Source organism: Peromyscus leucopus, chromosome 3 (genome assembly GCF_004664715.2).
Source record: "Peromyscus leucopus breed LL Stock chromosome 3, UCI_PerLeu_2.1, whole genome shotgun sequence".
Taxonomy (NCBI): domain Eukaryota; kingdom Metazoa; phylum Chordata; class Mammalia; order Rodentia; family Cricetidae; genus Peromyscus; species Peromyscus leucopus.
In genome coordinates this window covers 9,637,685-9,663,136 of record NC_051065.1, presented here as the reverse complement: position 1 = coordinate 9,663,136, position 25,452 = coordinate 9,637,685, and the positions used below count along the sequence as shown (strand labels likewise).

Genomic DNA, 25,452 nt, shown 5'->3' with positions numbered 1-25,452 from the left:
TATTCATTCATTTGGATATGTGGAAGCTGTGTCTCTCCTGTCGGTTATTATTTGGACACAATCATCTCATGTCAGTATTTCCCTCCAAATATCCGTGCTTGTTTTATGTGTCATCTAACCTGCTGTCTTGCTCACCAATGCCCTCAGACATGCTGTGCTTCCTGTGAACAGGAACTCGACATAGCATCGTCTCCAAATAATAGCTTTGGGAGCAGTCTGCCGACTGGAGCTAGGAAGAGACGAGCCATTAGACTTCATCGAGTTCTTAGAGGAGTCAGACATTGCCTGCTTTTCTTACTCTTACACTTCCAGGATTGGTTTGTAGAAATGTGTTTATATTCCTTAATGCAACTGGTGTTCTCTATGTATGTGTAGAAGTGTAGAATAAAGATTGTTCAAAATAAAATGAATACTGACCTAGTGATGCAAGTGAACACATTTAAAAGTGCATTTTAGTGGAAGGAAAAGCAGCTTAGTTAATGGGTGAGGATGAGAACATGGTGAAAGTTTCTTCTGTTTTCATTTTGAAGAGATACTCTTTTACAACAGTATCTATAGCATTGACAAGTATTGCATGCTAAGGCTAGTATCACCTCCTTTGGGGATGTTTTTTTAAAATAGAAAGATCATAAAAGCCTTTTTTAGAGCTTTGAATTGTTCATTCTGGCGGTTATTCTGTGAGGTCCTACACTTCCCATATCGTGCCACCCGATGAGCCAAAACTCCAGATTTTGTGCTCGGTGTGCTATTCTGTCTTTAGCATCAAAAGAAGTAGTAGTGAGTTTTTAGGAGACTGAGTTCTCTAGCTGTTCCAACTGGTGATTCCGGAGGTCAGATTGAGTTCTGAACTGATACTCTTGCTTGCCTTCATCAGTCATCTTTTACAACATCTGAGCTCTGGGCTGCAGTGCCCATCTTGGAGGTGAGCTTTGTCTTTGCAAATGTGGCACTGGGGTGGCCCAGGTCTTCCTGTGTCAGATGATGGGTAGTGCTCACAAGTGCTGGCTGAGATAGTTTCTTTTGCACTGCAGGTCCCCAGGAAACCCACGTCCAAGGTACTGGATGAATGTGGTTCTCTCAATTCTTCCTACAGAACAAGATAAAGGTGGCCCCGTGTCTCTGGAACTGAAGACTTAGCCACAGGTGACTCAGAATGAAGACCTTCCGACTTCTGCCCTTCCCGTCCCATGGCTTACTTTCCTGCAGTCAGATACACATTCAGCTGCAGTTCTGTTTCTAACTTTCAACTCATGGTATTTTCCTTCAGGTTCTTTATCTGCTCTGAAAGAGACATTTGGTGGCATAGGAGGAACATCAGTTTGCAGCCCCCAAATGCTCCTTTTTCCTTCTTTCCTTCCCAGACATAAGCAAGGTCTTATAATCATTTAATACTTCAGAACGTGCTCATAGTTTTAAGATCTGGGTATGTATGTGTGCCACCTCTCCAAACTGCAGTATATGTCAGTTTTCCTTAATATATTCCATAAGTTCAAGTTTAGATTCAAAGCATTTCTTATAAGTAATATTTAGGTTGCAAAGGCATATATGCACTGTATCTAGCCACTGTGATGGTAGAAATTTGAAGTATTCTAATCCAGAACTGCAGACAGAGCAAAGAAATGTGTAAAACCTGTCTCACACACTGGCTTTCGAAGGCATTGCCCATAGGCCTCATGAAACCACTGCTTACATTTGTGGTACTGTAGCATCTTTGAGTACCCATGTCCAAGGCCCCACGGTAGCAGCGGCACTGCTGGACGCTAGCTTATGACGTGCATCCCGTTCAAGGTCGATTGTACCATAACGTCTGCTTCCTGACTTGCGGTGCTCTCAGATCCGGTCCTGGTTAATGTGCAATAGCCCTGTTTTGCAAAAACATACTGTGGACAGAGCTTTTCTGTTCATCTGCATCAACAGACCCAAGATGAGGTGTAGGACAGAACTGTTGATGCCTTGGCTACCCTTCTAACATCTAACCATTTCACTGGAAGCTTCTGAATGGTCTTTATGGCTATTGTTCAGGCCATTCCCCCACTTCCAGTGGTTCCTGTTTGAATGTCCAGGAAAACCCAGAATTTAGAACCATTTGCATGTGTGATGAAGCGAACTTGTGTCAATGTGTTTATCTTTTTGGTAGTTCCTAGATAAAACAAATCATCTGATCACCTTCATCATCTTCAAATGTACACACAAGCTTTTTGGCTATGTGTCCACTCTGCTTTTGTGGAGTCTTTTATTTGCCCACTTTTGTGGTGTTGACTACATCATACAGGAAAATAGAAGCAATGGCATTCAGTGCTTCTTCCCCTTGGCATAGATTTTTGTAGTACTTTTGGAAGACAACATATCCTTAGTGTATTTGGAAGAGCCTGAGTTCAAAAATTGTAACTTTCTAATCTTTGTTTTTTCATTGTATGGCCATTGTCCGGTGATGACACACAGAAAGATCGGTAACTTAGATTAGGCATCTTTAAGACGTTCCAAGATTGATGGTACTCTGGATCTTTCCTAGTTTCACCTCACCACCCAGTGTTTTTCTTCTTTTTCTCCTAATACTCAGTACTCAACACTGGGCTTATGATTTGTGTCACAACTGAAACTTAGAGAATTCTCCTGGAGGTGACTGGTCAAAAGTTCAGAGATAAGGGAGGAAAAAGCATTCCTTTGTGTAGTGAATACATGATGTCAGAGGAGAAACCATTGGAGAAACTCAATAGGAATCGCTAAGTGGGAGAAGGAACCTGGATGGTATGCTGTAAGTCTGCCTGAGGAGATGGAGCAGACTGGCCCAGTGACGGTCTAGATCAGGGGTTGGAATGGGAGTCACAATGTTGCAGCTAGACAAAGACCACAAGTTATAGGATGTGTATACATCAAGATAGCCTATAGAAGAAATACCTGTTGGGCTGTGATAGTTGCCTTCCAGCATGAGGGTAGAATTGGTCTTTTCACTAGAGTAAAGGTCACATGAGATGCCAAAATGAACGAGAAAGTGCCTTCCTTGGTGTTTTGTTTTTGAGACGGAGTCTTGAATGTAGCCCAGGCTCACCTTGAACTCTTGTTCCTCTTGTCTCTGCCTCCCGAGTGCTTGGGTTCTAGCATGTGCCACTACTTCAGTTTGAGAATGTGGTTTTTAGACTCTAAAGTACTATTTAGACCCAATACAGTATACTATCTGGATTTCCCAGAAGCCTGTGTCCCATAGGCTTGGCCTGCACACTAAAATAATAGGTTAAAATATACAATGGGAACATTTACCTGCATATTTTCTCTAACCTGGGAGAAATCAGGTGAATGGGTTATTGATTGTTTGGATCCACACTACTAAATATCTGGCTTTTGTGAACCTGAGATACTGTCCCCCATATTCTTATTGCCAGTGTAAAGACATCTATAAAGGATTTTGAGTTTTCCAGGAGAGAAAAGATTGAAGCTTTTTTTGATGCTGCTATGGAGCAGGGCAGTTCCTCATGCATTACTCTTATCCATCATTTAAATATATCTCCGCTGTCCCTCTTAGTGGTTCTTGCACTGCCTTGTGGGTTAAAATAAGAAAGTGACAGGCCCAGTATGCTCTTTCAGCATTTTATCAGCTGCAGCTATGGCCAGAGGAATCACAGCTTAAGGCAGTTATTATAGACCCTAGCAAAATAAGGCAACAGGTGTCTGAGAGAACACTTATTTTCCTCTAAGGTTAGAACACTGGAAGCATACTCGTCATATGAGTGCTCAGTGAAGAACCCTAACCTTGATTCCCAAGTTCATCTCCAAATTAGTAAAAGATATCTTGAGTGTTAGATTTTTCACAGGCGTTGAGCAAACTTGTGGCGAGTTAAAGAATTTCCAAGGAACTCATCAGTGAGTGTCTTGGTCATTGTTTCCATTGCTGGGAGAAAACACTGTGGCTAAAAACAACTTGGGGAGGAAAGGGTTTATTTTGAGCCAGGGTAGGAACTCAAGGCAGAAACCTGGAAGCAGGAACGATACAGAGGCCACAGAGGAGTGCTGCCTGTTGGCTTGGCCCTCATGTCCTGCCCAGGCTGCTTTCTTTTATTTAGTACCTGGTACCACCCATCTGGATTGGCCCCACCCACAGTGGGCTTGGCCCTCTCATATCAGGCACTAATCAAGAAAATTCACCATAGGCTTGCCCACAGGCTAATCTGAGGGGAGCGCTTTCTCAACTGAAGTTCCTTCTTCTAAAAGACCTGACGTGTGTGTCAAGTTGACATAACCCTAGACGGCGGCACAGTGAGCGAGGCTTATTTGTTTTATTTTGAAAAAGCTGAACAATGTAAGATAGCACAGACAGAAGGGATGCCCCGGGTCATAACATTTTCTTAATAAGGAAGCGGCTTCCATACACAAGCAATTTGGGTCTGGATTGATTTTTTGTCTAGCGTTAGAGACTTTTCTCTTTTGAGGGGGTTGCTCTGTTTTGAAGTAGTTGGAGTATCATTCTGAAGTCGTATTGTAATTAGCAATGGATTCTGGTAGAATGCTTACAGTTTTTTTCCTTGCTTAAGCTTTTCTAATTTCTATTCCATTTGTCTTTGGAATAAGAGAACAAAGTATATCTTATTAAAGAGGTAGTTGCTTGGCCATGTTCATTGCTGTTCTCTTCACAATAGCTAGGAAGTGGAAGCAGCACAGCGTGGGTAATGAAAATTTTATGCACACACACAATGGAATTCTAGCTAGCTTCAAAGAAAAATGAACTCACGAAATCGCAGGTAAATCGATGGAACTAGAAAATATTATACTGCATGAGATATCTCAGACCCAGGACAAGAATGCCACATGCTCTCCCTTGCTCATGGATCCTAGCTGTGAATCTGCAGCTGTTACTATATAACCTGGAGTCACTGCAGAAGCCAGGAAAGTGAGGAGGGACCATGGGGGTTGGGAGAGGGCTCTAGGGATGTAGGACATAGCTTCTGTGGAGGGGGAGAGGACAAACATGGGGGAGAGGAATGATTTAACTGGCAGGGAGGGGGAGGGTAGGTAGTACACTGGGAGAGGGAGTCAGGAGAGAGGAAATGAGGATATTTTAAAAGGACATATGGAAACACATTACTTTGTATAATGTAAAGAATATATATGTGTACACACATATAGTACAGTTTAAATGGAGTTCCACAACATGAGGTGACGGTCCCCTAGGATCCATGGACTATGTAAAAAAAAAAAAACTTACCAGGGCCTGGCAAGAGAAACCTCCCTTTAGTTGTTGTCCAGGAGACTCTCAGAACAATGTAGGCCACCGCCATTGCCTTTGGGTGCGGACACGACTTGGAGAAACCTAGCTGGAGCTGACCTGGAAGCCTCTTCCTTGAGGATTATCTCTCACATGCCAGCTGCCAAGGGAGAAAAACAACCAATAGTCCTACCCAGCTAGAAAGCCTGGACTGCAGCAGTGACCAAGGCAGCCAGAAATGTCCAGTGGTGCCACAGTGATACTGACACCTTTGTCGACTGAACTAAAGACCTGCTCAGTAGATGGGAATTCGTGTCTAGTGCTGGAAGAGAGATCGTAGACCCTAGAGGAGAGCCTACTACCTCCATTTTCCTAAATCCGTCTATCCTAAATATTTATCCTTAGACCCACATGTAAGTGTGGCTCTCACCCCTGGCAAGGAAGTTTTGTTTGTTTGTTTTTGGTTTTTTTTCAGCAGATAACAGCCATCCCCCAAACACACACCTGGTCAAAATGCAGAGAACAACAGACTGTGGGGACCCCATCCCCAGTTGCTACATCTATAACACAACTCCCTATACCTGAGGCTCAGGGAATGCTCCAGAAGCGTGGGCAGAGGGGCTGTAAGAACCAGAGGATCAGCATGCCTGCTGCAAGATAGTGCCTTCTAAACATTACAGCGACGCTACGCCTTCAAAACCTCAACAATGTGGGCGCCTACACAGGCGCTGCCTGATGACAGTACCAGCTGACGTAGTGACATGGATGGAGGACGTTTTACAAGGCCCCAGCCTTCGATGAAGAGCAACAGGCAATCCATGGATGCTGAGGGAGAGAGAACTCGTTTTCTCGAGGGACAGTTTCCTTGGTAGATTATCCAGTTCCTAGTGGTCAGCCATAAACACATGTACATACAAGCAACAGCGTGAGTCCAAATGGGTTGATAAGCCCAGTGGGGTGTGTGTGTGTGTGTGTGTGTGTGTGTGTGTGTGTGTGTGTGTGTGTGTGTGTCGCAATTAGAGAAAAGGTCAGTCATTTTAGAAGGAATGGGGGCATGGAAAGAGTTAGAGGGGAAGGAGAGGGGTGAAAGTGATGTAAGTACAGTACTCATGTATGAAAGTCTCAAAGTAAGTTCATTAATAAAACAAAAATGATTTTTAGAACATTTTTGATTTAAAAACAAAGTATTTTTTATAGGTTTTTTCTGTTTATATCTAAAACATACATAAAAATATGTAGCTATCATCTCTTTGTTTCTGCCATTTTTTGTACCTATAATATATATTATATTTCATTTAAAACATGATATTCATGTATGAGTATTTTTGATACTTGGCCTTATAGAAACTTTTTAGCACTGGTTAGCCAGGCAAGGTTAGTAAATGCAGGCAGATAGTGCCACTCCTTTGAAATCAGTATTTATTGAAGATTTTAACAGCTTGGGCTGAGTTCAGAGACCCCTAAGCGGAAAGTCCAGCTGTCAGTGAGATGCCATTCTTATCCCCTGTACTTCCGTGAAAATGGCTCCCTCCTCCCTCCTCATCTCAGCACACGCTTCCATTCTGTCCTTAGAGGCAGTGGAAAACAACAAACTCTTGCAGGATAGCATGGCTAGCCTGTAATTGCTTGTTCTCGGCTTCTTATGGCAGGAGGTACTAAAGTTTGCAAAACAGGGCAGTAGAATTCCTGTCAATAAAAGATGTATCGTATGCTGGTTTTAATGTAGAAAATGTGTTACTCTTAGAAGTTTTTACCTTTAGAAATGATTATTTTTAGAAATAATAAATACTTTAGAGAAGTGGGATCAAAATATGAAAGGAAATTCTCTATTTGTGGGTTTCTATTATTATTATCTTATTATTTGGCATTAATTACAAAGCAACTCAAACTTCGGGTTCTCCATTTTTCCTTGCTTAGTGGAGTAAGGCTATGTACATATTGGTAAGAATAAGTAATGGCTACTCGGAATCCATTTTAGAGGGGTTCAGGACATCACAGTACTTGCTAGCCCTCAGTGATAGTGATAGCTTCTAAATGTTTTCTAAGTCAGAAGCTGTACTACTGCTGCTTCTGGCTCATGGTGCTTATTAGGACAGCCATCCCATCGTCCTGACTCATCGGATCTGTTGTTAAAGACTGGCATTAGTCAGGCAGTCTCTGTCCTGTGGACAGGTTGCCCTTCTAGCTGGCCAAGTCCCATTGGGTCTTTCCACTAATTATATCCATATTTCCATTTTCAAACTGTGATAAAGTTGATGGTGTCTTAGCTACATGTTAACATAAAATCAATGTGAGTTCAAGTAGTTTACCAGTTCTAAGATCTTAATAGTAGTTACCATAAAAATGACCATAATAGTAGTAAGCATCTCATTAGACTGTGATAAAGCATCTCATTAGACTGTGATAAAGCCTTTAATCCTAGCACCTGGGAGGCAGAGACAGGCAAATCTATGAGTTCAAGGTCAGCCTAGCTTACAAAGTGAGTTCCAGGACAGCCATGGCTACACAGAGAAACTTTGTCTTGAAAAACAAAAACAAACAAACAAAAGAAGGTTGTGATAAAGATTAAAGGAGAAAAAATGAGCAAAGCATAATTATTGCCAGAACATTCTAAGTGACTAATAGTTCAGTTTCAGCTTGAGCTCGTTCTGTAATTTCTGGTGTCTGGCTTCAGCTTGTTTGTGTACTGGTGGATTTCCCTTTGATGGAACCGCTCACCCTTTTCATAGTTGTATATATGTCCTTTGTATGTTTTCTCTTTTTCTTCAATTTTGAGGAGAAATATGAGAAAAACAATGGTAGGAGCCCTACTCCTAGTCACAATGAATAAACTTTATTATGTTTCTTAATTTTACTGCTTAATTCTTTGTACCCTGTTGCTTACTTTCATAAATTTCCTCTAACCTCATCAACCTCATGGACAGTTTCAGACCCATTTTATTAATCTCTTTCCAGATCTTGTTTTATTGACTTGTTAGATAATAGGAAGGCATTTGTTATGGAACAGCTCTAGCCTCTTACTATCAATCAGTCAACTCACTGAGTCACACTCCTGGAATCCAGTGCTTGGTATGGGAGTGGAGGATTTGAGTGATGATCCAGATGTAGGATCTGCCCTTGCTGCTTTGAGGTATTAGTGTAGAGGAAAAGAGAAGCGGGCACCAAATCAACTCTAACCAAAAATCCAAAAATATATTGTATAGAGCTTGGAGGAGTTAAAAAAAAAGAATGGTGTCTTAGTCACTGTTGTACTGCTGTGAAGAGACACCATGACCAAGGCAACTCTTATAAATGGAAGCATTTAATTAGGGGCTTGCTTAAAGTTTCAGAAGTTTAGTCTGTTATCATCATGATGGTGAATATGGCTTTACTTATGGCATTGGGGAAGTAGCAAAGAGCTACATCCTGCCTGATCCACTGCCAGAGAGAGAGAGAGAGAGAGAGAGAGAGAGAGAGAGAGAGAGACAGACAGACAGACAGACAGACAGACAGAGAAAAAGAGAGTGAGCCTGGCCGTGGGCTTCTGAAACCTCAAAGCCAACCCCCAGTGACACACTTTCTTTCAACAAGGCTGCACCTGCTAATCCTTTTCAAATAGTGCCACTTGCTGATGACTAAGCATTTAAATATATGAGCCTATAGGGAGTGTTCTTATTCAAACCACCACAGATGTCAAAGAAAGAAGAGAAAACTTTCAGTTCATGGTGGAGTTGTTCAGTTGGGCCTTCCTCTAGGAATTCCCATGCTACTTAGTAAATGTGGTAGTAGGAAGCCAAATGCAGCTCACAGAATAGTAGATGAGGGCGAAAAGGCACAATCTGGTGGGCTCATGTGTGTGTTCATTCTACTCAGTAAAATTATTTAAACTCTAATGGGTTTTACTCATTCAGAAAAGGATAGGAAGCTGTGTACGATTTAATAATAATAACAACAGTGTGGCTCACAACCTTTAAAAAGTATACTAACATTTTGTGACAACTGTTCATATTACTTTTCTTCTTTTTTTGGAATTAAACCATATTTTAGAACATTTCAAGACTTACAGAAGAATGATGAAGATAGTATAAAGGGTTTCTGTATGCTCTACACCCAGTTTACCCTGTTAGTAACATTGTACATGACTTGTAAGATAGCAAAATCTTATGGATATTTGTTTATGAACAAATTGATATTATTATTGACTGAAGTTCATATTTTCTTAGTTTTGTTGTGACATCGTTTTGTTTCTGTTGGGTACTACATGCCCTTTAGCATAATGGTCATGTCTCCCTAGACTGTCCTTGATTTTGAATGTCTTGACTTTTTTCTTTTTTTTTTTTTTTTTTTTTTTTTTGTTTTTTGGTTTTTCGAGACAGGGTTTCTCTGTGTAGCTTTGCACCTTTCCTGGAACTCACTCTGTAGACTAGACTGGCCTCAAACTCACAGAGATCCGCCTGCCTCTGCCTCCTGAGTGCTGGGATTAAAGGTGTGAGCCACCACTGCCTGGCATGTCTTGACATTTTTAAGGAGTGTTGCTCAAGATGTGTTTTGCTCTCCCTTCGTTGAGTTTTGTTGGTTTAATTTTCTTGGCTTATTGAGTTTGGGGAGGAGACCACAGCGGTAAGGTGTCATTCCTCACAGCTTCCTTTCCATTCGGCACTGCTGTTCTTCCCAGTTCTCCTCAGTAAAGCCACCCCTTTCCTTCTCCCATGGTGTTCTCTGTGGAGAGCACTCACTCTGTGCGGACAACGCTGAAAGAATCAAGAGTTTTGTTTCCCTCGTGGAAGTAAGTGAGGCGCACTCAAGCAAGAACAAGTAAAGGCTGGTTCCCATTCACAGCTTCCTAAGCAGGGAGGCAGCACCCATCATCTGTGCTTGGCAGAGATTCAAAGGCAGGCACAAGAACAAGAGTGTCTCATAGTGGGGAAAGCAGAGGAAGCTTCAGTTTTGCTTGGATTGGAAGCTTTACTGTGGGCCACGGAGAGGTGTACATACATAGTGCTACAAATACAGTCTGTCTGTCTGGTCAGCCCTAAGTCAAAACTGGAAACAGAAATTAGAGACACTCTGAGGTGTGGATCAAATCCTGGCCATCAGGCTATTTGGTACAAAAGCTGTATGCCTGGTGAGTTCAGTAGTTCTGACAAGTAGACATAGACAAGGTGGCTTAAGTGATATTTATCACTCCCTTTCTGGAGGCCGTTAGTCCTAGGTCAAGGTGCTGGCAGACCTGGTGTCTGGTAAGGTCTGATTTGCAGATAACCATCTTCTTGAGTCCATATGCGGTGGAAAGCAGAGAAAGGAAGAGGAGAAAGGAAGCGAGCTTTCTTCTGTCTTTCCTCTAAGGACAATAAACTCTGCTGTGAATGCTGTCGTCTCCAAACCCACAAGTCCCAGGCCAAGTGTCACCATGTACGCTGCTGATTCCGGGTCACAGACTCCCACACAAATTAGATGGAGACTTGACTTTGCTCAGAACTCACTGACAATTGTTTACCATTTGAGAGACTCGCAAACCCAATAGCAATACCTGGTGTCTGAGTCACAGCTTAACACACTTGTCTCAGCCTGCATTTATAGGGTTTGAGTTCCTGGTGATGCTGGGTGCAGATGCCAATGTCTGGTTACTTCCTTAAGCCCTTACCAAAATCACAAGGTATTTGCATTTTAATACAATTACCATTATTTTGGACAGGGCAAGGACTAAGTTGAGGCTTGTGAGGTTGCTCAGTTGCTGAATGCAAGATGTTCCTAACCCTGCAAGGACAAGTTGAGCACTCACGTGGTGATTATGCTCTCTTCAATTCTGTACTTTAAGAACCTTGCTTACCACGTTTTTGTCCTTCCCTGATTACAAATTATGTTTCACTTATTTCTCTTTTATATTGTAGTTACGGTACCATGTAGTTTTTTTTTTTTAAAGTTCATGTTTGCTAATAGTGGGATTTTTCTTATTAATTTTTTTATAGGTTGGAGGGCCTTTAACATGATTGTTTATGAAGGGGGAATGTAAGGACTGGGATGAGACAGCTGGTTCATCGGGTACCAGCACTCGCTGAGCAAGTGTGGTGTCTAGTCTGATCCCCAGAACTTATGGTAGAAGGAGAGAACTAACACCCCAAAGTTGTCCTCTGACCTCCGCATAAATAAAATAAAATTTAAACTCAGTGAAGTACGTCAGTAAGTATGTCTCTTTCCTTGTCAATCTGTAACTCGCTTGACCTTGGGCTAGGTTCCTGACTTTGGGCTCTGGATTTCAGTCTGAAGACCGAAGTGAGGATGGACCCATGTCTGCTGCGTGCCTGTCCTGTTAGCCGGACGTGTTCTTACCGGAAGTGGCAGGAGGAAAAAACAAACAGGAAGGTGGACGTACAGAAAACCTTACCCTGGTGCTCCAGCCACACTGCTAAGGTCCTTCCTGTTTGATAGTTTGGGTTTACAAGGCCATTTCTAAAGCTCTCCAGGGTGACTTTGGTGAATGCCCATGCACAGAACCCAACTCACTGCTCAGTAAGACGAACAGGCCTGGGTCCTAAAGAGGGGATTGTAACCTGCAGCATAGCAGACTGACACCTTAGCTTCAGAGGGTCTGGCTCTTGGGGTCACCACTCACTTCAGGGTCGGCCAGTCCCATGATTTTTAGATACATTAGTTCTTGGTGATTCACCTCATTATCCAGTGCCAGTGCGTTTTGTCCACTTACACAGAGGAAGGGTTTTTGGTTTGTGTGGTTGGTTGGTTGGTTTTGGCCAGTAGCTTAGATGAGTTATTGTGTGACACCTTCTGGCAGCCTCGTTACCATTGGTGAGATGGACAGAATTACAGACCTTTGGCAGACATCTCCAGAGACAAAGCAAGGCCAGTGAGGCTGGGACTTGTTTCTTGCCAGATAAAGGAAAAGCCACTTCCTTTCACTGACTTACTTTGTTCCTTCACTCACTCACACTGGACTTTTGTTTCGGCTTGATGAAACTTAAATTTCCTTCTCTGCTGTAGAGAGTTTCCTATGTGAGAGGTTGCTTTCGGATCTGCACATGTGAACTTTCCTCATGTTCTCAGACCTCCTTTTGCTTTTAGGCACCCGTCTCCACAGGGGTTGGTGGGGGCACCTTCCATTTCTGACATCTTAGATCTCAGTACCATAGAAGACAACAGAAGAAACCAGAGGGGCTGGAAATGTAGCTCAGTGCTAGACTATTTGCCTAGCATGTAGTGAGGCTCTGAGTTCCATCCCATAATGCCAGCATGGGGGAGGGGGATGGAAAGGAAAACAAAGACACCCCAGAAAAGGTTCCTAAGTGGTAGAATTTTGTGAAGTGGTAATGTGGAAAATTAAATGCTTAGATACATACTATGGAAATATTTATGGCTGGTAAAGATAAAGACTTACGTAATTGAAGTCCTAGCAGGAGACAGTGATGAAATAACTGTTTTCAATGGTGTGGTCAAGATAATGAGAAAGAACGCATTATCAATAACAAAGGATCAGTTTGTTGATTGAGACCTCTAGTCCAACCTGTCTCCCTCCTGACAGAGCTCAGCTTTTCTTAAGGTTACCCAAATAGAATCATGATAATCTTTATCCATTCCTCCCTTTACCTGTCTTCAGTTAGAAAATCCTATCAAATTTATAGTGCGTCAGGAGTCGCTCTTTAGTTCTTACTTCTGCTTTTATTTCAGCCCTTATAATCTTATTACATGAATCCCCTAGCTGATCTTCCTGCCTCTAATCTCTCCTAATCTCTCCTGCAACCAGGATATTGCTTTCAAATCCTTTAATATCTTTCTGTTGCCTAGCAAACAAAATGCCGAATCCAAACCTAGTGTCCTAGGCTCTGCCTGTAGTGCCAGTGGACCTGTACAGCTTGTTATTAGTATGCCTTTCCTTCTTATTCAAAACTCCACTCAAGGAATGTGTTACCTTATATGTCATCATTTTCATCATGCTCATATTCTTCATCATCTTATAAATTCTTCACTTTAGTTATTGTGAAAGCTAGTCAGTTCATCTACAATTCCTATGGCTCTCTGAACCCCAATGGTTTTAAATACCCTGAATCCTAAATGTCCCATAACCAGCATGCTCCATTGCTTTTTAATCACCCCCTCACCCTGTGGTTCCTGAGGCCCCCTACTTTCCCTCCCGTTTTATTCCTTAGTCATGGTGCATTGTCAGGATACAGCCCTTAGTGTCTTCTCCCCAGGACATGCTTTTGTTGTATGAGCTGAACTCTTCTATTTGGCATTGTTTCCAGAGAAAAATCAACAGTAGATAAGGACAACCCTCTCACAAGCCATGCACACACACACACACACACACACACACACACACACACACACACACACGCATACACATTTTAGTTAGAATTTTTATTTTTAAGATAATTTCAAATCACAGAACATTTGAAATTTTAATTTGCCGCCCCACTTCAATCATTTGAAGATACACTGCTGATGTGACTCACTATTAATGTGAAATACATCAGTGTGTATTTTCCACATAGAGAGATATTTTCTTACATAACTACAGATAACAATCAACATGAGAAACTGGATTAATCAGACACTGGTGTTGTACCACCATGGAAATCTCAGATCTTACTCACATTTCACCAGTGCCTCCAGGAGTTGGATTTAGAGTAAAATCATCATGCACAATCATGTCTTGCACTGAAGTGCCTCGTTTCTCTTCATTCTGCAAAGTTCCGCCATCTCTTTTGGACTTTAATGACGGATACTTTTGAGGGCTTCATGATGTTACTTTGTAGAAGTCCCTTTAGTTTGAGTTTGGGGCTGAGTTTAGGTTATTTATGTTTCCTTGGCTAGATTACCACAGGGGTGGCTGTGTGTTTTCCATTGTAGGCTTACTAGATGACATTCAGTTTTCATTTGTTTTATACTGATGATTCTTGTTTTGATCACATAGTTATGACTGAGTTTGTTTCTGAGAGGACTCTTGGCTGTGGTTATTTCCTCCTGTAGTTAATGAGTACTTTTGGAAAGGCCCTTTGAAACTCTGGAATTCTGCATCAGAGTTTAATATGTTCATTAGTTCTTCATACCATTATAGAGTCTTGGTTTCCCTTTCTGTTCAGTAGAGGGTAATTTGCTACTACTACTACTACTATTATTACTGACAAGTTTCCCTATGTCTGTCTGGCTTGGCAATCACTGGGTAGCCCAGGTCAGCCATGTGACAATCCGCCTGCCTTAGTTTTCAAAATGCTGGGCTTATAGGCCTATACCATCATTCTGGCACCTCTTACCATTTCGATACTCAGTGGTCCCTGTGAAAGACGCTCAGACTGAAGCCGAAGTCTGTAATCCTTTGGCATATGTGTATCATGATTTTGTTTTGTTTGGTTTTTTGAGACAGGACCTCATGCAGCCTGGGTTGGATTGGAATTTTCTGTCACCTCGAATGATCATGAACCCATGATCTTCCAATTCTGATGTTCCAAAGTGCTGGGATTACAGGCTTATACCGCCACCACACCCAGCCAGTGGATCATGTCTTGAACACTTAATTATGCTCTGAGAACTGAAGGAGTGTTTAGACATGCACACGCAGAGGGAGAGAGACAGTGACAGACAGAGACAGAGAGACACAGAAAGACACAGAGAGACAAGAAAGACACACAGAGGGATAAAGAGAGGTGGAGAGAGACAGACACACACAGTGTTACATGGAATTTTTTTTAAAAATTATTTATTATGTATACAGTGTGCTGCCTGCACACTAGAAAAGGGCATCTTTTATTTTAGATGGTTGTGAGCCACCATGTGGTTGCTGGGAATTGAACTCAGGACCTCTGGAAGAGCAGCTAGTGCTCGTAACCCCTGAGCCATCTCTACAGCTCCTGGAAATTGTTTTCTTATCTGCCTAGTCCTCCTTTATCTATAGTCTTGTGATCATGAGTTTACTTTGTAACTCAAATCTCAGCTTTATCTCCAGCAAACATTCCAGTTTTCTTCCTTTCCATATTTGTTCCTTCTTTACAAGTGAAGGAATGGGGATTATACTTAACATATTTGCTTATTACTCAATCTGCCTGTGTGTAACCAGTGTCTGTTAACATCTCTTTTCCTTTTACTCTAGCTCTGACATACTTGGTCACTCAGAATCAGTACTCAAGGGGTCTGGGTTCTAGCACCCAGTACTCTCTGCATCCTTCTTCTCTGGGGCATGGGTATCCTCCCCAACGCTGCTGACATGGACACCGTTTGTGATCTGCTATTCTAGCCTTCTTCTGCTTAGGCTCCAACCCCTAGGCAGGGCTACTTATACAGGTCAGAGGTTTAGTCCATTATTGTCATGGTGAGAAGTATGGCAGCATGCAGGCAGCCATGGAGGTAGCTGAGAATTCTACACCTAGATTGGCAGACAGCAGGAAGAGAGAGTGATGTTGGACTTGGCTTGAGCTCCTGAAACCTTAAAGCATCCCTCCACCCATGACACACTTCCTCCAACAAAGCCATATGGCAATGTTTATTCAAACCACCGCAGACGCTCTCCAATCTTATCTGGACCTCAGTGCTATCTTTACCCATCATTCTCTGCTCCAGTGTCTGCAAAGATCCCTTTCCTACTTGATCCCCTTCCTGATGACAAAACTAGCATTTCTGGGAATGAAAAGGGAGGATGAGGAAGAAGACCTACTTTCTTTCTCTTTCTTCTTTTTACTTGTAAATCTAAATAATCTGTTTTCCAGTCAATGAAGATTTGGGATTGTGTTTTTCATTACTGTTAGTTTACCAAAAATAGTGGTTCTGGGTTGCACAACGTAGAACAGCCCTCCCGATTAACCACAGCCCCAGCCCCAGATCTGGAATTGAGAAAGTATTGTCCTCTGGCGTGAAGCTGTGCCATCATGTGTTACACCCTTCAGTTCTTCAGGTGGGACCGGTCTAATTCTATGAGTGAATACGACAGGACGTGAAGAATGGAACTCTATCAATGACCCTGTGTGCCAGGAAGCAACATCCTGAAAGCAAGCTCCAGCCTATAACCCCCACCTCTCAGGGAGGGAGGGAGGGAGGGAGGGAGGGAGGGAGGGAGGGGGGAGAAGAATGCTTTGGGAATGAGTGTTCAGATAGTAACTTAAAAAGGCCTCTCCTGTGAAGGGGACAGGATTTTTTAATCTCTGGGAAACGTCTCCTCTCTGTCTGAAACAGGTTATACATTAATCAGCCTTTTTCCATGTGGCAGAAGGATCTACTGGTCTTCCAACTTTTCCATTAGACCGAAAGTTATTTCAGGACAGGACTTGTAGGCTCTGTAAGAGTAAGATGTGTCTGTGTGGACACTGTGTCCAGCTATAGAAGGCACTGGCTTGAGTTAATGGTGTTTGCTAACCTTGGTTTTTGCTTAGACCTGACCCCGGACTCCATGGTCTTTTCATCTCATCTCACCAGGTTCTAGACTAAGATGGATGGCCCTGTCCCCTTTCAGCTAGCATGTAGTCCTTCCAATCTGAGAGACTTCCTGATATCTAGCCAGTGGGACTCTTATCCATATTTTACACAGCCTAATGTGTTTTTTTAGACACTCCTCTTATTGCTTTACTTGATTTATTCCCATTCATGTGAGGACAGAGGTATATAAGTGATGACTCTATCACTTAATGCCTATGTTACTTAAGTTGTTTCCTACCTGAGGGTCAGTTTCCCTAGAGTGGATAATGTAGTCATTGTTTTACTGGTGATTGTGAGGGTTCAATGGGACATAACTTGTGTAGTTGGGGCCCCATTCATGGCAGATCGAGTGCTAAGGACAGACGCCGTTTACTGCCTTCCACTTCAGGAGGTTCACAGGGTGCTAAGCGAGCCAGCACTGGCCCAGCCACCGTGGCGTTTTTACCGTTACCTGAAACCTGGCCTTACCCTGGAAACAGTAGCTACATAATTAAATTTGTCAACAAAATTGGGTCCTGCACAAGAGCTGTCTGTGGTTTGGGTTTGGATCCCAAGTTCTTTGCATCTACTACCCACAACTGTCTATCTGGATTAATTATTTTTGCCACTAGATGGTGCTTGTCCATGTATCTGTAAGGCTTCCCTATGGGAGCCTGTATTATTTGGGGGGAAAAACACATTTTGTGGCTTCTTGAGAATTGGGTAATGGTGTTGATACTCATGCTCATCCTGATGATGAGATTTTTTTTTATGATTAAACTACTGTGGGATAGAGGCAAAAATTTATTGTTAGCCTTTCTATTAATTATTATTTATTTGTTTTAACTTCCAATCCCTAAGTGTAAACATGAGATATTTTAAAAAATGAGAGGGAGAAATAATAGAGTTATGATATTTGTATGTTAAAGATGTGTTCAAAATTGGAATGAGGATAATTTTTGAATTAGATAGAAATCAAAGTTACAAACTGTACGGAGTCTGAAAACAACTTCTTCCATGTAATTTACTTAAAACAAACAAACAAACAAACAAACCAACCCTTTTTATTGATTCTTTGTGGATTTCACATCGTGCATCCCAATCCCATTCATCTCCCCATCCCTTCATATCTGCCACCTGCCCTTGTAATTCCCCCCAAATAAATTAAAATTTAAAATAAAAACAAAAACGAAAAAAGAAAAAAATGTAGTTTACTTTTTGCTTTTTCAGTACGATCAGGAAAATACAGCATATAGTCTGCATTGAAACCCACTGATAGTGGATAATCAGCATAGTGTACACTCAAGGAGCTCACACCACTGTGTAGATGTAACCAACCGTCTTATTAAAATAAGAAACACAGAACCAATGTAAAAGAGAAAGCCAAGAGGTCAGAGCTCAGAGCTAAAATCTTACCTCCTGCAGTGCTCCTAGCTTCCCCGAAAGAGAGCTACTTCCTGTGTGTCTGTCTTTAAATAGTCTTTCTGTTCTGCCTTCTCATTGGTTGTAAACCCAAACACATGACTGCCTCGTCACTGCCTGTAAGTACCGCCCTCCAGGTCTTAAAGGCGTATGTCTCCAATGCTGGCTGTATCCCTGAACACAGAAATCTACCTAGCTCTTCTACCAAGTGCTGGGATTAATGGTGTGCGCCACCGCCGCCACCACCACGCTCTTGCTATGTCTCTAATAGCTCTGACCCAAGGGCAACTTTATTTATTAACATACAATTAAAATCACATTTCAGTACAAATAAAATACCATCATACCACTGTAAGTTAGAGACTGCTTAAAAAATGTGAAGCGTCTTCTGCATTGTCTCCTGGTAACATTCCAGGAACAGTTATTAGGCCTGCCTCACTTGGAGACACAAAGGTAAGGCCTGGTCCCTTGCTTGCATAGAGGGAGGAATAGTTAACTGTATTTTGCTGAGGTTAATTGTTCTGGCAATTACAGTATATGAAAGAGAGGAAAGAAGTATCCATCTCTGTGGCCTAGGGCAGTTTTAGATGGCCTGAAAGGGGAAGCCTGTGGGATGTTCCTACTCACTGTATTTTCCATGGAGAGATGGCATGACTAGTTTGGGATTTAATACTTTGGTAGGTAGATAATTTTAATTTTTGGACTTTACCAAGTAGTACTCAGAATAGATCTGGATTCATGTGATGGGAGTCTCTTATATTTGAAAAAAGTGAAAAAAACTTTAGAATCTAATGAAAGCTAACAGATTATGCTAGAAAGGTCAGAATCTAGAGTGTTGGTAGGCATCAGTATCACTGGAAGCAGTGGACAGTTTTTCTCAGAATTAGTTAGTTCTTAGAATGAATGCTTCCCAGCCACTTGTTTTTTATGATTGTCATGTCCTTAGTCCTCAAATGACTGGTAACTACTGGTCCTTGGAGAAAGTGAACACCATGCCCTAAGCCCTGCTGGCATCAGATAAGATAGGGAAGAGAAGTGAGGGGGGCAGATTCTGGGTGGACACTGCGTTAGATTGGAGATGCTCAGATGATAAACTGAAGTTATCAGCTAGTAGTAAGATGGATGAGTTAGAGGTTGAGAGAGTAGATTTTGGACACAGTCAGCTCATTGGTGTATTTAAAGTCCTCAGAGAAGATGTGCTTACTGAAAAAAAAATATAGACAGGAAGCGTTAAATTGCACTCTGGGCTTTCTAATGCAGAGTGGTTGGGAAGAAGTGGAAGAACCAGCCGAGAAAACAGGATGATCAAGAAGTTATGCAGCAGGGCCTTTGGAGAGAATCCGCTCATTCTGAGCCGCTGGATTGTCCGTCTGTCCACATTGCCAACCTCCAGCTTCCCATCCTGTCCTCCAATCCTTCAGTGTTATCCCTTTCAGGTCCCTCTGTTTCAGCAGAACACTACCGAATGTACACGGATTAAGAGTCTGATCCTGGCCAGGCGTGATGGTGCACACCTTTAGTCCTGTCACTCAGGAGGCAGAGGCAGGCAGATCTATGGGAGTTCGAGGGCAGCCTGGTCTACATAGTGAGTTCCAGGACAGCCAGAGCTATATAATGAGAGCCTGTCTCAAACACACAAGCAAAATGAGCAGACATAAGAGTGATCGTACACCTTCTCTACAGTCAAATGCAGAAAACGTATCATTTGATGAATTGAACTGGGCAGAAGGATCAGTGTATGAGTGCTTGTTGCACAAATGTGAGGCTCTGAGTTCAGATCCTAGTGCACATGAATTGTGCAATGCCTGTAACTGCAGAGCTAGTTGACAGGTGATAGAGACTGCTGTGGATATGGCTCTGTATAAATAAAATGCTGATTGGCCAGTAGCCAGGCAGGAAGTATAGGCGGGACAAGCAGAGAGGAGAATTCTGGGAGGAGGAAGGCTGAGAGAGAGAGAGAGATGCTGACAGCCACCATTGTGAGAAGCACAATGTTAGGATCCCAGTAAGCCACGAGCCACGTGGCGACTTATAGATTCGTAGAAATGGGTTGATTTAAGATAAAAGAACCTAATAGCCGTACAGTTAATAAGTAATATAACTCTTTGTGTGTTTACTTAGTTGGGTTTGAGTGGCTGTGGGGCTGACGGGTGAGAGAGCTTTGTCCTGACCGTGGGCCAGGCAGGACCCGGAAAACTCTAGCTACAAGAGACAGGAGGATCACTAGGTCTTACTGGCTGCCAGCCGAGCTGAAAACTGAGCTCCACCTGCAGTGAGAGTCTTGTCATACGGTCCACACACGTGTTTCTGTGTGCGTGTGGAGGCCTGAGAGGGCCTCCGTCACTCTCCACTTTATTCAGTGAGGCGACGGCTCTCCAGTGAGTCCAGAACTTGCCAACACGGGCGAGGCTCACTAGCCAGCTTGCTCCCAGGATCTCTTGTTTCCACTTCCCCAGTGCTGAGATCGGAAGATAGCCTCCCTGGCGTTTATGTTGGTGCTGGGGATCTGATCCCTGGTGCTGATGCTTGTTTGTCAGTACTTTACCATCAGACCGTCTCCCCAACCCCTAATTTACCAGTGTCTTTTATATATAACACATAGCAGGCTTCCTGACTAAAGAAGCCACCGTAACTCTTTGGGGGTGAAGTTACCCTGATTTTTATGATGGAACTGACTAGATTTATCTGAGAGGCTGTAGTTTACTTTTAAACCGCAGACTCAATGTTTTTAGATGGAAAGAACCCTTTGTGATGTTTTTGTGCTCTAGACTATGAAAATAAATTCTATAAGACATTAGAGGAAATATTTTGACATGGAACTTTCTATTGGATACCACAACAGAAAAGCAGAAGAAAGTGCATGGTTCTGGACCAAAATTTAGCAATATTTTATGGGAAATAAATGTAATGTCTCCCCACTTAAATAAACATAATATTTCCCCATTTAAATAAATGACTGGGGGTTTCATTGCAGACTGGTTATGTTCTGTTTGCTTGTTCAGATTCACTTTTCAATTTACGGGGTGATGTGTCATGTAAGGGCTTTCAAACAAGCGTATGTTGTGTATTTAACAGATCCTGTCCTTTACCCATCACTTTCCCTTATTTTCCGTTCTCCTTCCCAGCAGTTCCTTTTCTTCTTCTCCTAGACAGTTTTGTTTCTCCTGAATATAAATATAAATATGCCAATAAATGGGCTAATGAAATAAACAGGCGTTTTCAAAAGATGAAGTACCATGGCCAATAAACACATGAAAAATGCTTAGCCTCACTGGACATCAGAGAAATGCTAATTAAACCACATTGACATTCTGTCTCATCTTGGTTAGACTGGAAATCATTAAGAAAGCAGATAATAGAATACATTGGTGAGGATGTGGACATAAGGAAACCTGCAGACTGGACTGTAAACTTGTCTAGCCACTACAGGATATCAATATAAAAGTTAATCACAAAGTTAAAAACAGATCTACCATATGACCCAGCTATTCCATTCCTAGGTAATTACCCAAAGGACTCAATGTGTCACAGAGATATTTTCTACCTTTTTATTTAAAAGAAGATTTGTTATTTTAAGTGTGTGTGTGTGTGTGTCTGTGTGCGCGTGCGCGTGCGTGTGAGTGTGAATGCCTGAGGAATCCAGAAGAGGGTGTTGGATCCCCAGAGCTGGAGTTATAGGCAGTTGTGAGCCCGAAGCGGGTGCCGGGAGCCAAACCCTCTCCGTCCTCTGTAGGAGCATCAAGCTCTCCTACCCACTGAGCCATCTGTCCAGTCCTAACTCTGCGCCAGTTTTGGCATGTGTTCCTAGAGGAAGCTGACCCAAACCGGCCTGTCCAGGCAGTGCTCGTCCTCTGTCTTCTAGTTGCATTTAACTAACGGGAAGACACTGGTAGGAGGATGGGGCTTTCAAGCAAGGACATCATCTAGGTGTGCCTCTCCATGATTCTCTCTCTCTCTCTCTCTTTTCTTTTTTTCTCGAGGCAGGGTTTTTCTGTGTTGTTTTGGTGTCTGTCCTGGATCTCACTCTGTAGACCAGCTCGGCCTCAAACTCACAGAGATCCTCCTGGCTCTGCCTCCCGAGTGTTGGGATTAAAGGCGTGAGCCATCACCGCCCGGCTCTCCATGACTCTTAAGCTGTTTACACAACTGTATACAGTTCTTTTGTTATTTTCCTCCAAAAAGCTTAATTTTCATGGGGGGGTCTTATTTTTGCTAGGACTCTGAACAGCACACATAGCACAGTCAAGTAGTTACACACCAACACAGTCCAGGAGGCTCCTTGTGAATTTATCTTTGACAAGCTAGAAGCAGTAATATTAATCGCTCCACCTCATGTTGAAGTGGATTTGTGAACATATGCATATATGTCTGTGTGTATATATGTGTATGTGTGTATGTTTCCCCTAAGCATTTTTAGGAAACATGCTAGCACAAATGAAACATGATAATTGCACTCATTAGCAGTGTGAACTGCCAGGGGAGGGGAATAAATCATTCCTTCTGAGAGATATGAATGGTCAGGAATGTGGCATCAGGACTTTACATGGCCAGGGCTAGCACTGGAATCTGTGAGAGAGAGGCTGGCTCACCGAGTGGAGTGGAGGGCACCATGAACTATAGAGTCTTTGTTTTCCTTAGTTTGTTACATTTAAAAACTGTGGTGTGTGTGTGTGTGTGTGTGTGTGTGTGTGTGTGTGTGTACATGCTTGTCACAGCTCATAGATGTAGGTTATGGTATAACTGATAGGACTTGGTTCCTCAGGATAGGCATAAAGTACCTTATCCACTGAGCCACTTTGCATAATTTTCCTTGGTTTGTGCTTATTTCTTCCTTGCTCCTAGGATTTAACTCTAAATGAGGAGCCAGCAGTCGTAACCCAAATCCTGTGGTAGGAATCACGTAGGAACATGAAATAAGACAATGAATTCTTTTTTTTTTTTTTTTTTTTTTTTTAAGGAGGTTTATTGAGGGAAGGGGAGAAAGAAGGAGCAGAGAAGAGGGCAGGGACCGGTCCCTGGGGACGAGGAAGGGAAAGAAGGCAAGGCCCACCTTTTATAAAGGAACATAGGGAATGCCCACAGGGGATGCTCTTAGTGGCTGCAGCTGAGGTCTATCCTGTCAGGACCCTAAGGGCAGCCAGTACAGATGCCTGAATGCTAACACTCCTCCCTTTTGTTTATTTTAAAAAGGTGAGGAGTTAGAAAGGGGTAGCCGGTGAGGCGGGGACGAGGGCACCATGTTCTTGAGACTGCTTCCTGCTGGCCTGGGGGGCGGGCGGCTCGATCATCTTTGGAGGACCTGAGAAAACTAGGGTGCTGGCCATGTCCTGAGGTAGCTGGCTGTTTCATTTCGCTGTCCAGGCTCTGTGGAACCGTCCAGCGCTGCGTGGACCTGGCAAGATACTGTTTGAGGTGGATCCAAGTCGACTCCCAGTTGTTGGTGTTGAATGGGAAGTCCCAGCGATCCAATCTGTTGGGTGGGAAACCAGGTGCCCGGGTTCCATCCTGTTACAAACTGCCAGGAGAGCCTTCCCAGTCAGGGAACCGATGCTGTATTTTAAAAACGGTGGGAAGGAGTCACACCATACATCAGGGCCCATGTTGGAGGTTTATTGAGGGGAGGGAAGGGGAGAGAAGGGGGCCGGGACCGGTCCCTGGGGACGAGGAAGGGAAAAGAGAAAGGAGCGACAATGAATTCTTTATTCTTGTCTGTTGCTGCCATAGTGGAGTGTGGGTCATCTTTGGACTGGCTTCTAACTTTTCATGGAATGTTGGAACTTTGAACTATAATATACGTTCCTCCAACTTAGAAATGTCATCAGCTAATTAAAAATATATCAGTTGAACTCAATAAAGACATACATCAAAGAGCTAGGTACAAACTGCAGGCTTGCATTTTTTTTTATTTCCTAGTGATCTAGGATTGTGTTGGGCTTGTTGCCCCTTCATTACCCATATAGCAGCTGGATGTGTCTTCCACTTCTGGTTTCTAGTAATACTCTGTATGCTGTTAGTCCTTTATGCTTGCCAATGTTCAAATGTGTGGTAGTGCATTTGGGGAAACATTGTAGGGAACTGAGCTAAAATCCCTGCCCACCTTTACCGAAGTCTACCTGGTGATAGACAACATGGACTGGTTAACCCTGCTTCATCATACCAGACTTGTCTGTGTGCATCTAGTCTTTGCCTAACCAGGCAGGATATGAAATCTTTATTATGTTCTCTCTATAGTCTGTTAACAGTCATTTCCAGAGTTCGTGCCCTCCTGTGTTCTAAGCACTTTGTATAATAATCTAACCTCCATTTTGCAGAGGGGAAACTTAGCTTCCTAAGGGAAGGAATCAGGCATGCCTGTGCTGTACTGCCCCCCAAACTGCTTGAGATTGGTATACTTCCTCTTTGCAGTTTAAACATTCGGGCTATTAATAAACTTAGGCACTTCAAATCCGAGAGCCCTGGTTTACAGGAGTTATGACAGAATCACTGCCCATAGTCTGGAGTGTCAAATAGTCCACAGACAGGAAAACAACCTGACCTAATGCTTTTGCAAGAATTTATATTATTAACATCTTAGATATATGCCATGAAGCCTCAGCCCCTTTGCAGACACAGTTCCAAGGTATGATAAGATATCTAATGAGAGATAAAAAAGAAGAGGAAATACCTCTGAGTTTGGAAGAACAAATAGACATCTCTATGGCCCAGAAAGGCCAGAGATAGAAAGTTTAGGCATACTGCTAGTGTTATTTTCATGACCAGAATTATCTTGTATAGCAGTTTGCTTAAGCATTATTATAAAAGAGTAGATCCATTTGCTGGCTATTAAACCAATCGTTCTAATATTAAAGTTTCTGTTTTTAATGTTGCTTGTGCTGGAAGTTTCTATTTAAAGCCAGTTGTTGAAGAGAGTTTGGAGATGAACTGTGGACTGCAGACACTTTCTTTTATTGCCACTGGAGAATTTATTAAGGATTTATTTTATATTTATTTATATGTGTGTGTCTGTGGATGCATGCTGTGTGCGTCTACGTCCATGTGCACTTATGGATGCCAGAAGGGGGTGTTGGACTCCCAGGAGCTACAATTCCAGGTGGTTGTAAGTTGCCCAGTGTGGGTGCTGGGAACTAAAAATTTGTTGGTGTCCTCTTGTAGAGCAGCAAGAGCTCTTAACTCCTGAGCCATCTCTCCAGCCACGAGAATTCTTAGATCATAGCTTGCTTGTGTTTTTGAGAGGGGAGGTGTCACTGTTACTCATGCTGGACTTGCACTTACAAACCTCCTTCCTCAGCTTCCTGAGTGTTGCGTTTCAGGTGTATACCACCATGACTGACTCTGCATTTTAATTTAAATATATAGCCACCTATTAGTTAAGACAGACTTCAAAGTAGCTATAATACCCCATGACGGGAGAGACTAGAAGCCAAAGAGCACAGTGACTTTGGGCCTTTTTCTTGCACCTT

General features: G+C 42.7%; 1 protein-coding gene across 2 annotated transcripts in view; it reads left to right on the top strand.

Annotated features, from left to right (window-relative positions):
- The window catches only part of St7 (suppression of tumorigenicity 7), a 246,813-nt gene that overhangs the window by 15,259 nt on the left and 206,102 nt on the right, over nucleotides 1-25,452 (top strand). The gene's annotated exons all lie outside the window — the stretch shown is intronic.